The 11,837-nt window shown below is 41.2% G+C and overlaps 1 long non-coding RNA gene across 1 annotated transcript; it reads left to right on the top strand.

The window, feature by feature from the left end:
- Positions 1–4,196: 4,196 nt before the first annotated feature.
- On the top strand, positions 4,197–6,879 carry LOC124876176. Its single transcript, XR_007040239.1, has 3 exons — positions 4,197–4,452; positions 4,691–4,826; positions 5,584–6,879. It is a non-coding gene; the product is annotated as an uncharacterized LOC124876176 (long non-coding RNA).
- Positions 6,880–11,837: the final 4,958 nt, after the last annotated feature.

The raw sequence follows: 11,837 nt of genomic DNA, 5'->3' as shown, positions 1-11,837 counted from the left end.
GGTCCTTTTACTCAGCTGATTAAGAAAAAACATTAAGCTTTCAGAAGTACATTTGACAATCTCACTTCCCATCAGCAAATCTATCATTGATCTAATTACCCGTGCATTTGGAGCAAAATTTGCACAAACACCCAAAATGCCATCCTTCATCTTACACAAAACGAAATCATTCACAGTACACACAACACAGAACAAAGGATGTTCCAAATGGGTTTCACACTTACTAACACATGTCCAAATCAGATCATAACCTACATGCTCTCTGGCACTATTTTACTGTCAGTTGCTTTTGGCTAAAAGTATGTGAAGACCCATCAGCATGCCTAGTACACAGTCCCAGTCTGCCCCCTCACTTTGCGTTCTTGGTGACATCACAAAAATAAATTTGGAAATGAACAGATGACATACCCTTCATGCAGTTTTAAGCAATGCAAAAAACAAAACTTAAAAACTGGAAGATTAAATAGTTTAAATATAATTTATTTCAAAAACATTTTATCATATTTTGTTTTTATGGAGAGAATGTCTTCTTTTAAGGAATACTAACAGAAGAAAGTGTAATTGGTTTGGTTAAGTACATCACTTAGTGGCATAGGAGGTATGGGTTTTGCTGCTTCAGCATTGGGGCCTGAGCAGTGTGGGCATGCTTGAACCGAGGTTTTGGACATTTGGGTGCTACATCAGGGTGGCAGTGGCTCTGGTATGGATGTGTCGTGGTGGGGTTGGGTTGGGTGTGCTGAGGCTACTAGCACTGAGGCGGGGTTGGGTCCTGAACCACTGTGCCCTCCTGTCTGGCCTGCTAGCCTGGGCTGTTGTGGGCGGATTTGGGTCTGGGTCTACGGCGGCTAGGGGCCAGATCTGGCTCCTGGTGGGGTAGCTGCCTGTACACCACGTGGAGGCGTCCCTGGCCTCCCTGGTAGGTGGACCGAAGGTCATAGTGTGTTTTGTATTTGTATTTGAATTTTTTTGGTCTGTTTTTTTTGCGGCACTATAGGCTTTTATTTTTCATTTTTCGACAATAGGTAGACAGGAAAGAGGGCAAAGGGAGGGGGAGACTTGTGGGGACAGCCACAATAAGAACTACAGGTCCTTCTCAAAATATTAGCATATTGTGATAAAGTTCATTATTTTCCATAATGTCATGATGAAAATTTAACATTCATATATTTTAGATTCATTGCACACTAACTGAAATATTTCAAGTCTTTTATTGTCTTAATACGGATGATTTTGGCATACAGCTCATGAAGACCCAAAATTCCTATCTCACAAAATTAGCATATTTCATCCGACCAAAAAAAGAAAAGTGTTTTTAATACAAAAAACGTCAACCTTCAAATAATCATGTACAGTTATGCACTCAATACTTGGTCGGGAATCCTTTGGCAGAAATGACTGCTTCAATGCGGCGTGGCATGGGGGCAATCAGCCTGTGGCACTGCTGAGGTCTTATGGAGGCCCAGGATGCTTCGATAGCGGCCTTTAGCTCATCCAGAGTGTTGGGTCTTGAGTCTCTCAACGTTCTCTTCACAATATCCCACAGATTCTCTATGGGGTTCAGGTCAGGAGAGTTGGCAGGCCAATTGAGCACAGTGATACCATGGTCAGTAAACCATTTACCAGTGGTTTTGGCACTGTGAGCTGGTGCCAGGTCGTGCTGAAAAATGAAATCTTCATCTCCATAAAGCTTTTCAGCAGATGGAAGCATGAAGTGCTCCAAAATCTCCTGATAGCTAGCTGCATTGACCCTGCCCTTGATAAAACACAGTGGACCAACACCAGCAGCTGACACGGCACCCCAGACCATCACTGACTGTGGGTACTTGACACTGGACTTCTGGCATTTTGGCATTTCCTTCTCCCCAGTCTTCCTCCAGACTCTGGCACCTTGATTTCCGAATGACATGCAGAATTTGCTTTCATCCGAAAAAAGTACTTTGGACCACTGAGCAACAGTCCAGTGCTGCTTTTCTGTAGCCCAGGTCAGGCGCTTCTGTTGCTGTTTCTGGTTCAAAAGTGGCTTGACCTGGGGAATGCGGCACCTGTAGCCCATTTCCTGCACACGCCTGTGCATGGTTGCTCTGGATGTTTCTACTCCAGACTCAGTCCACTGCTTCCGCAGGTCCCCCAAGGTCTGGAATCGGCCCTTCTCCACAATCTTCCTCAGGGTCCGGTCACCTCTTCTCGTTGTGCAGCGTTTTCTGCCACACTTTTTCCTTCCCACAGACTTCCCACTGAGGTGCCTTGATACAGCACTCTGGGAACAGCCTATTCATTCAGAAATTTATTTCTGTGTCTTACCCTCTTGCTTGAGGGTGTCAATAGTGGCCTTCTGGACAGCAGTCAGGTCGGCAGTCTTACCCATGATTGGGGTTTTGAGTGATGAACCAGGCTGGGAGTTTTAAAGGCCTCAGGAATCTTTTGCAGGTGTTTAGAGTTAACTCGTTGATTCAGATGATTAGGTTCATAGCTCGTTTAGAGACCCTTTTAATGATATGCTAATTTTGTGACATAGGAATTTAGGGTTTTCATGAGCTGTATGCCAAAATCATCCGTGTTAAGACAATAAAAGACCTGAAATATTTCAGTTAGTGTGCAATGAATCTAAAATATATGAATGTTAAATTTTCATCATGACATTATGGAAAATAATGAACTTTATCACAATATGCTAATATTTTGAGAAGGACCTGTATAGCCTCTGCACATGGTCGCACGCTTAACCCCTACACCATCAGCGCCGTGCCCAATGTGTTGCGTATTTGTCACTGTGTTTTTTGCACTTTGTGAGCCTGCTAATACAGAGCAGAAATCTTCGAGTAAAGGCCAATACATACTCTGCAAGAACAGAGACATTTATCGGTGCCCAGGGAGGAAGAACAAATTTATCTGTTCTTGCACACGATATATAGCCCTTCAAACTCCCCTGCCTTCTTTGTGGGTGAAACGCAAGCTGCAATTGCAAAATCCTCGCAATTTTTGGCAGAAATTTTCTTCTTGCCATTGCCTCAAGCTAATTGGACAGTGACACCTCAAAGGGACCAGCATGTCTAAGGGTGAAGAACGTAAGTGCTCAAAGAAATGTAAAAATGCTACTAATATTCTGTAACAACAGCATGTTGTTACAGAATATTAGTCTGCAATGCAAAGTAAAACACAAAACATAGACATAGACAAGACATATCAAGGTATTGGAGTGGTCCCACCAGAGTCCCAAGTTGAATTTGTTGATGCAGGTACAGATCAGGCTGACGATATAGAGGCCTTTATGACCTTAAAGACTCATCAAACAAATTGTCAAAATACCAGTAGAAACATGCAAAAACTGTTCAGATCTGTTAAAGTGAGATCCAGTAAACAGAGTCTAAACCTGGAAAGTCAATCTAAAACTCACAGTCTTTAATTGGTTATTTGTTAACCATAACATCTTGCTGGCAGAATATAAATATATAAACATTTTTAGGATACAAGTTAAATTCCATAGTCCCTCCAGCGTGTCCTGTGTCTTCCTCTGGGCCTCCACCTGGTGGGACGTGCCCAGAACACCTCACCAGGGAGGTGTCCAGGAGACATCCTAACAAGATGCCCGAGGCACCTCAACTGGCTCCTCTCGATGCGGCTCTACTCTGACTCCCTCCCGGATGACCGAGCTTCTCACCCTATCCCTGAGGGAGAGCCCAGACACCCTGCGGGGGTAACCCATTTCGGCTGCCTGTATCCGTAATCTCGTTCTTTTGGTCATGACCCTAAGCTCATGAACATAGATAAGGGTAGGAACGTAGATCGAGAGCTCCGCTTTTTGACTCAGCTCTCTATTCACCACGACAGACCAGTACAGCGCCCGCATCACTGCTGACACGCTGGAGGGACTATGTTTCTCGGCTGGCCTGGGAATATGGAAGTAAAATAGTCTCATTAGAATCAGACATTTTTTAGACATTGAATTTATAACACTGAATTTTTATCCTATGCAATTATGTATGTGAATTTTCTTTGTACTTAAAATTTGCCAGCAAAAATTCACCTGCAAGAATTCGCCTGAAAAAATTCACCTGCAAAAATTTGCCTGCAAATGTGTTGACCTTCTGGTGACTCAAGCCAAAGCAATCAGCACTCGATCGAGTCGAGCGTCTTTTAGCCAGTCAGATTACGCTTATTTGATCCCGTGACACACCACTGCCTTGGGCAGATGCGAGTCTCTTAACAGTTTGCTGGATAGTGGCTTGAAGAAGATCAGTGATGAGATTTTTCTGCCAAAAATATATTATTACAAATCACCAGGTTATTAACACCCATTTGAGATTCGGTATTTTTTTTCATCTAATGGAACTGAATGAAATGTTTGACTGACCTGATGACAGCTAGTGCCTCAACCCTGTCCGCAGATGCTCTTGTTTTGAAGTGACCGGAAGAAGCGGCAACATGGCGGCGGCAAACCCGGGAAGTTCTTCGGTATGTATAGCGTCTCTTTTCTTTCCAGTTTTGCTTTTTTTTTTTGCAGGTGAATTTTTTCAGGCGAATTCTTGTAGGTGAATTTTTGCTGGCAAATTTTAAGTACAAAAAAAAATTCACATACATAATTGCACAGGATAACAATTCAGTGTCATAAGTTCAATGTCTAAAAAATGTCTGATTCTAATGGGACTATTTTACTTCCATATGGGAACGCCTTGGGATTCCCCCGGAGGAGCTGGCCCAAATAGCTGGGGAGAGGGAACTCTGGGTCTCTCTGCTCAGGCTGGTGCCTCTGCAACCCGACCCGACCCCACCCCGGATAAGTGGAAGAAAATGGATGGATGGATGGACGGACGGACGGATGGATGGATGTAAGTTAAATTCCACATGGTTTTATTTTAATTTTAAAACTGAAGTGAGTTTTTTCAGTCACAAATGTTCCATCAGTTCTCTCTGTGCTGATCTCTCCACCCTGGCCGCTCATTTGAAGTCTGTTGTCACCAACTTAGGTGTTAAAATAGATGCAGCCCTTAAGTTTGACGTTAATGCTGTGGTAAAATCATATTTTTTTCATCTTAGATGTCTCTCTAGGATTGAGCCTCTCCTTTGTAGGTGTGACTAGGAATCAGTAATCCATGCTTTTATTACCTCACGGTTAGGTTATTGAGACTTTCTTTTAACAGGAATTAGCCAGGTCACTCTGTCACACCTTAAACTAGTCCATCATGCAGCACCACAATTTTTACAGGTACAAAGAAATGAGAGCACAGCTCTCCGGTGTTAGCCTCTTCACTCTGGCTGCCCATTTATTTGAGGATAAATTTTAAAATTCTTTTATTTGGTTTTGAGTCTCTTAATGGCCTTGCCCCAGCATATTTGTCCAACTTTCTGCACCCCTAAGCCTCATCTCATTCCCTCCAATCAAATGAATAGGATTTTAACACAAGTGTTTAGTCTGATTTTATTGTGCTATGTTAGTGTTTTCAGGATTTTATTTGTTTTTATCTCTGTCTTGTGTTTTACCTGTTGTGCAGCAGTTTGGTCTACCATGTCTTTATAAATAAATATATTATGGTGGTAAACTGAGATCCATCCATCCATTGTCTATACCCGCTTCTTCCGTACCAGGTTACGGGGGAGCTGGTGCCCATCTCCTGCGGTCTACCTGCATGAGGTGAGGTGCACCCTGGACAAGTCGCCAGTCCATCGCAGAGCAACACAGAGACACAGGACAAACAACCATGCACACCTAAAGGCAATAGAGAGAGACCAATTAATCTAACAGTCATGTTTTCGGACTGTGGGAGGAAGCCGGAGTACCAGGAGAGAACCCATGCATGTACAGGGAGAACATGCAAACTCCCTGCAGAAAGACCCCCGGCCGGGAGTCAAACCCAGGACCTTCATGTGTATAACTTTGAAACTAAAGAGTTGCCCGCTATTGTAAGCAACGAGGACCAGTCAACATTCTTACAAGATTTTTTCTTCTAGAACATTTTTTCATTCACAGCTCAGAGGTGACTTGGGCCAATTTGTTTAAGGAATATTTCACATTAAAAAATATTTTCAATAATTTAGAATCTGATGTAACACTTTTCTGAGCCAATTCTGCAATTATTTAAAGGACCTTCTGTTTGTGGTATTCAGAGAAAGAACAAGGTGAAGGCACGGACGTAAACTGACATACCAGTCATACTCTTGTCGTACACCACAGTTTGTTTTAGCCAACAGGATTGAACTTGAGTGGATTAGTCTTTGTAAGAAAAACAGAAATTAAATCACAAATTCAGGGCTGTCAGTGCAATTGAGGGTAAAAAGCAAAGATAGTTCACTGCATAGCCTGAGGTGCAGACATGCCCAACCACAACCATTGCCATTAGAAGAGGTCATACAAAGGCAAACACAAACACAACAAATCAAACACACCAGTCATTAGAAGAGCATGAATACAATCAGTTAGAGAGTGAATGCCCTGCAGAACACCTTAGAAAGCAGGGCCATGCAGAGACCATAAAAGGGGCAGGTGCAGGGGCAGTAAAAAAAAAGGGGACACATAACCGGATTCTAGGGCAGAATATTAGCAAGAACCTCACACAGCTTTTACACTTCAATGTACTATGATGTATTACAAAAAAGTAAACAATGCAATAGTTAAATAAAATGCAGGGAAAACTATAATATAGAACACAACAACATGCAGATGTGAATTAAATATTTTATTGTGATCTGTATTTCATTCTGCAGGACTCATTTCATCATAGAGAAGTACTGAGACATTCAAAGCTACACATGAGCAGAATATGTAAATTAGAGAGCTAGATTACTGAACGTATTTTGTTTTTTTACACAATTACACTGTTAAAAATATAAACAGAGAGTCACAATACAACCTTTTAGTGTACTATAATAAAGACCCTAATGATAAATAAAGCAGCCTGGATGTTCTGTGCTTACAGTGAAGGTGAAAATGGTCCATTCAGAGCAGCACAGTTGCATCAAACTTTAACATGAAACTGCATACAATAAAACCAAAATGAGTTGTTGACACACATTACCTTAGTGTTATGTGTCACCAAGAGAAAACATAAAGCCTACTGACACTGCTAACTGACCACCAAACTTTAGGGTAAACCTCTTCTATTTGTGTGTGTTTGTGTTTTGTACTTATAAACATTTTCTTATTTCGCTCATCTTTTCTCCTCTTCAGTCTGTTCTTTTTCCTCATTGTCTCATCCTCCCTGTGTTGACTGTAGCTCAGTGTCTCTTGTTATTTCTGTCTCCATCTCATCTGACCTATCATATTCATTCTAGAGGCAAGAAATTAGCTATCAATTAATCTAAATTTAACAACAGTACATCGTATCATTAATAGCTCTTGAACTGGTTGCTTGTAAAATTCAACATAAGTGGACTACTAAACAGCTAAATGTTGACTATATAAAATCTTAATATTCTTGTTCTTACCTGTTGTCCTCTTTCTAACCTAGTTGGTTGATAATCCACTACCTCTGGCTGCTTCAAGCAGCTCCTTTCCTGTTTGATTCAGACATCTTTCTTTACAAGAAATCTTAAAAAACCAATATGAATGACAACCTAAAAAATATTTTTAAATGCACAACTGTTTTTTTTTCTCCTTGTAATTCAACAAAAATGATTATTCAATCAATAGCACAGCATAGCAGAAGCCATTTCAGAGAAAATGAGACACTCTGCAGGCTGTATTATAAGGATTTCTGTTTTAGAGACTGGGTTGTGTTTTTTTTTACTAATCACACTCTTTCACAGCACAGGAACACCTTGATTGGTCACATACATTATTTATCCAGAGTTATAATCAATCAGGAATAATGTAAGAGAACTAATGTTTTATTTCCAAATTCACAGCTTATTTCTAGCTATTTTTGGTTTTCATGACTGTCTTTCCACCCTTTGAGGTAAAGAATTAGTCCCTACTGACGTATGGTATTTGACAGCTGAGGTACCTAAATGTGTGTTTGTGTTAAACATGTAGGGATAGGAAGAAGCAGATGGATATCAGGGTGGAAGCATGAGGCACGGTTTATATAACCAATTACTATGCAAAAGAAACAGAAAAACAAAAAGCAATTCTTTACTGAAAATAAAAGACTGAAACAAAAAGTGACTGATCAGGTGAAAGCAAAAATGTACAGAGCCAACTGACCTCTCTAGGTTTGCATGAATGCATTTTTTGAGAAACTGAATATTGCTGAGAATTTGGGAGCTGCCCCTTTTTTGGATGCTGAATATTGGTATGAAAGGAATAAAAGATTGGCTTTATGTTGCTGATTCAAGCAATGCTATATAATGAGCTAGGAAAAGAACAGTGATTATTGTTCAGGTCACATTAGAGTTATAGAGAGTTATAATATTGTCTCTCTTTGAAGCTTGAGGCAGTGGCTTAATTTCTAACACTATCACTGAGGCCAACGATCCCATGAAGGATTAATTTTATTTGCATCCTGACTGATGAGAATTTAATGCAAATTGACTACAGCATAGTCTTACAGCAGTGTGCTTGTTGTGTGCCACGGTGGATTCACAGCCATAAATGAAGGACGTTAGAGTTATGAATGGCATTGTTCTCTGAATTAACCATGAGCAAATGCAAGAGTTAGCAAAGACTAAATGATGCTGGTTGATCTTAAGAGCTATTTTTAGCTCAAAGGCTTCCATTTTTAGAACTGATGTTCCCACTGCAACATGAAGCGGTTCAGAGATGCCTCTAAAGGTTAGTTGAGCATTTCTCTATGCGTGCATGAAGTAACATCTGCATTCATGGGTCCCACATGTGCAGCAGAGGCACAGAAACATCTTTGTGAATGACTGCAGTATAATGACAAGAAGACAATAAAATGCTCTATCAATGGGCCCACAAAGGCAAGTGATGTATACATACAGTATGTCCACTACATACATGAAAAATATTTGTCTTTTACAAGTTTAACCAGGTGTTTGCTGCACGTAAGCCTGATTAAACAACCCACACCCAGAAAAACACACAGCAGCAACTCCAACCACTTTCTACAACAGAGACAGATACTGACTAAACTCATTTCTGCTTCCGACATAAAAAACTGAGATATTTGTTTTACTGAACATATTCAGGAATACCGCCTAACATGTTTTCTTCCGACTCCATTAACCTTTTTACCATTTTGTCACTTTACAGCTTGGAATTAAATATTTAAACATTTCATATGCCTCATTGAATCATACCCATGAAGGTTTAGAAAACTTCAAAGTGCAAAACACAGAATAAATTTTATTTTTTTTTGCCTCTAACCTTAAAACTTAGTCTGTTCTGTCATTTCCACCCACTCATGTGTTCACCAGGGGCCCCGCGTATAAACGGTGCCTATGCACAAAAACTTGGCTGCGCAATGTTTCACGCACAACTCGGGATTTATAAAAAAGGAACATAGTGTGAAAATGTGCAACAGTCATGCAAACTTTTTGAATTGACAGTAACAAACTTCTAAAATGTTCTAAAACTCGCATAAATACACTGAAATATGACCTTTATTAACTCAAGGAGCATCCAACCTGATGTTTTTAATGAGTTTGAGATTTGATGGTTTAAATCTGAATGATAAAACTGGACCACATTTAAATTCATAAAATAATGCAATGCACACAAAACGTTATGTAAACAACCTCAGTAGGATTCCAACATGTAAATATTACTCTTTTTGTCACGTATAGACGTGAACGGGCATCGATCTGTGCGCCGATGCGCAAAAAATGCATGTAAATTACCTAATGGGTACATTCATAATAAGGTGGACCAGGTGGAGACAATTACACATGTCCATAAATATCTGCATAATGATGCGCGTAATTGTGGAACGACGGAAGCTTTGGCACAGCTGGAGGACATCTCCATTTGAAGAAGTTGGAGGGATCGTGTGTTCAGAGATCGTACTGACCTGCTGGTACATGATAATAAATAGCTTATTAGCCGGTTTAGGTTGCCCAGAGCAATCATCATGGAGCTCTGCAGGGAACAGGCAGCTGCGTTAAAGAGGGTAACAAGGAGGACCCGTGCGTTGCTGGTACAAGTGCAAAGGGGCTGGCTGACCAATTGGGTATTTCACAACCATGTGCCATGCCAGCTGTATGGGACGGCCTTGTTACCCAAATATGTAAAATTCCTCTGCACTGGGGCTGAAAAGGCAGGAATCAAATTGCACGGTGGCGCAGTTGGTAGCACTGTTGCCTTACAGCAAGATGGCCCTGGGTTCAATTCTTTCTGCATGGAGTTTGCATGTTCTCCCCGTGCATGCATGGGTTCTCACCGGGTATTCCGGCTTCCTCCCACAGTCCAAAGACATGCCTGTTAGGTTAATTGGTTACTCTAAATTGCCCTTAGGTAAATGAACGAGTGTGTGTATGGTTGTATTAGTGTTGCCCTGCGATGGACTGGTGACCTGTCCAGGGTGTACCCCGCCTCTCGCCTGTAGACTGCTGGAGATAGGCACCAGATCCCCCGCGACCCACTATGGAATAAACGGTAGAAAATGACTGACTGACAAATTGTAATTCACAGCGAGGAGCCTATTTCCAAATGTGATCGGGGCTATCGACTGCACTTATATTGCTATAAGGGCACCGTCTGTAAATAAAAATGCTTGCAAATGTGAAGCCATCTACAAGAAGGGACAGAGCAGACTGTACTTCTTGAAGAAGCTTAGGTCCTTTGGTGTTTGCAGCAAGATGCTGCATATCTTCTATAAGTCTGTTGTGGAAAGTGTGATCTCTTCTACCATCATCTACTGGGGAAGCAACATCAGAGCCAGGGACTTAAAAAAGCTCAACAAGCTGATAAAGAAGAAGGCTGGTTCTGTTCTGGGGACTCCTTTAGAATCTCTGGAGATCATTGTGGAAAGAAGGATTCTTCATAAAATGAAGAACATTATGGAGAACCCTGAGCATCCTCTTCATGAGACTGTCCTACAACAACAGAGTGTCATCAGTCAGAGGCTTCTTCAGATCTGCTGTAAGACGGAGCGCTACAGGAGATCCTTCCTGTCCACAGCCATCAGCATCTACAACGGCTCTTTGAAGAAACCTTCATAATGAGCTACAACAACATTTCATTTCCCTTTGGGATTAATAAAGTATTTTTGAATTGAATTGAATTTTATGAACAGGAAGCATTTTCATTCCATAAATATGCAACGCATTTGTGATGCGCAAATATGCCTAACAATTGTAGTGGCGCGTCTCCTTATATTGCGGAATTGTACTTTTGGAAACAAACTCCAAGCTGGGGCAGCTATGGCTGGCTTCTAGGTAAGTTTTGACTTCAACGTTGATGTCTGCCGCATTTACGAATCTCCAGGATCCGTTTACTTCAGAGAGCCGTTCAAAAGAACCGTTGAAATGATCTTCTGTAGCCTCTAACAGTCTTTCTGCCAGGATTGCTGTTTAGCTCGATCAGGCTTTCCATCAACTGTGATCAGCTTCTATGTCCCTGCTGAAGAAAGCATCCCCACAGCACAATGCTGCCACCTCCATGTTTCACGGTGGGAATGATGTGTTTAGGATCATTTGTAGAGCAGTGTTGCTTTTCCACCATATATAACATTTTGCATGTTGACCAAAATGTTCAATTTTGGAATATAACCATGTAAAACCAACCTATCTGCCACCTTGAAAAAGTTTGATGTTGCTGTTCCAGAATGATTACACATCTTCGATTTCAGCCTTATTGACTTCAGTGACCCAAATATAAAGTACCGAGCCGAGCCTACATCCTTCACAGTTCTGATGCTATAATGTTGTTAACATATGTCCACAGACAGCAGAGGTGTTGACTCAAGTCATGTGACTAGAGTTAAGTCAGACTCTAGTCACAAATT

This window comes from Girardinichthys multiradiatus, chromosome 11 (assembly GCF_021462225.1).
Source record: "Girardinichthys multiradiatus isolate DD_20200921_A chromosome 11, DD_fGirMul_XY1, whole genome shotgun sequence".
Lineage (NCBI taxonomy): Eukaryota > Metazoa > Chordata > Actinopteri > Cyprinodontiformes > Goodeidae > Girardinichthys > Girardinichthys multiradiatus.
This window is presented reverse-complemented; position numbering and strand designations above follow the sequence as displayed.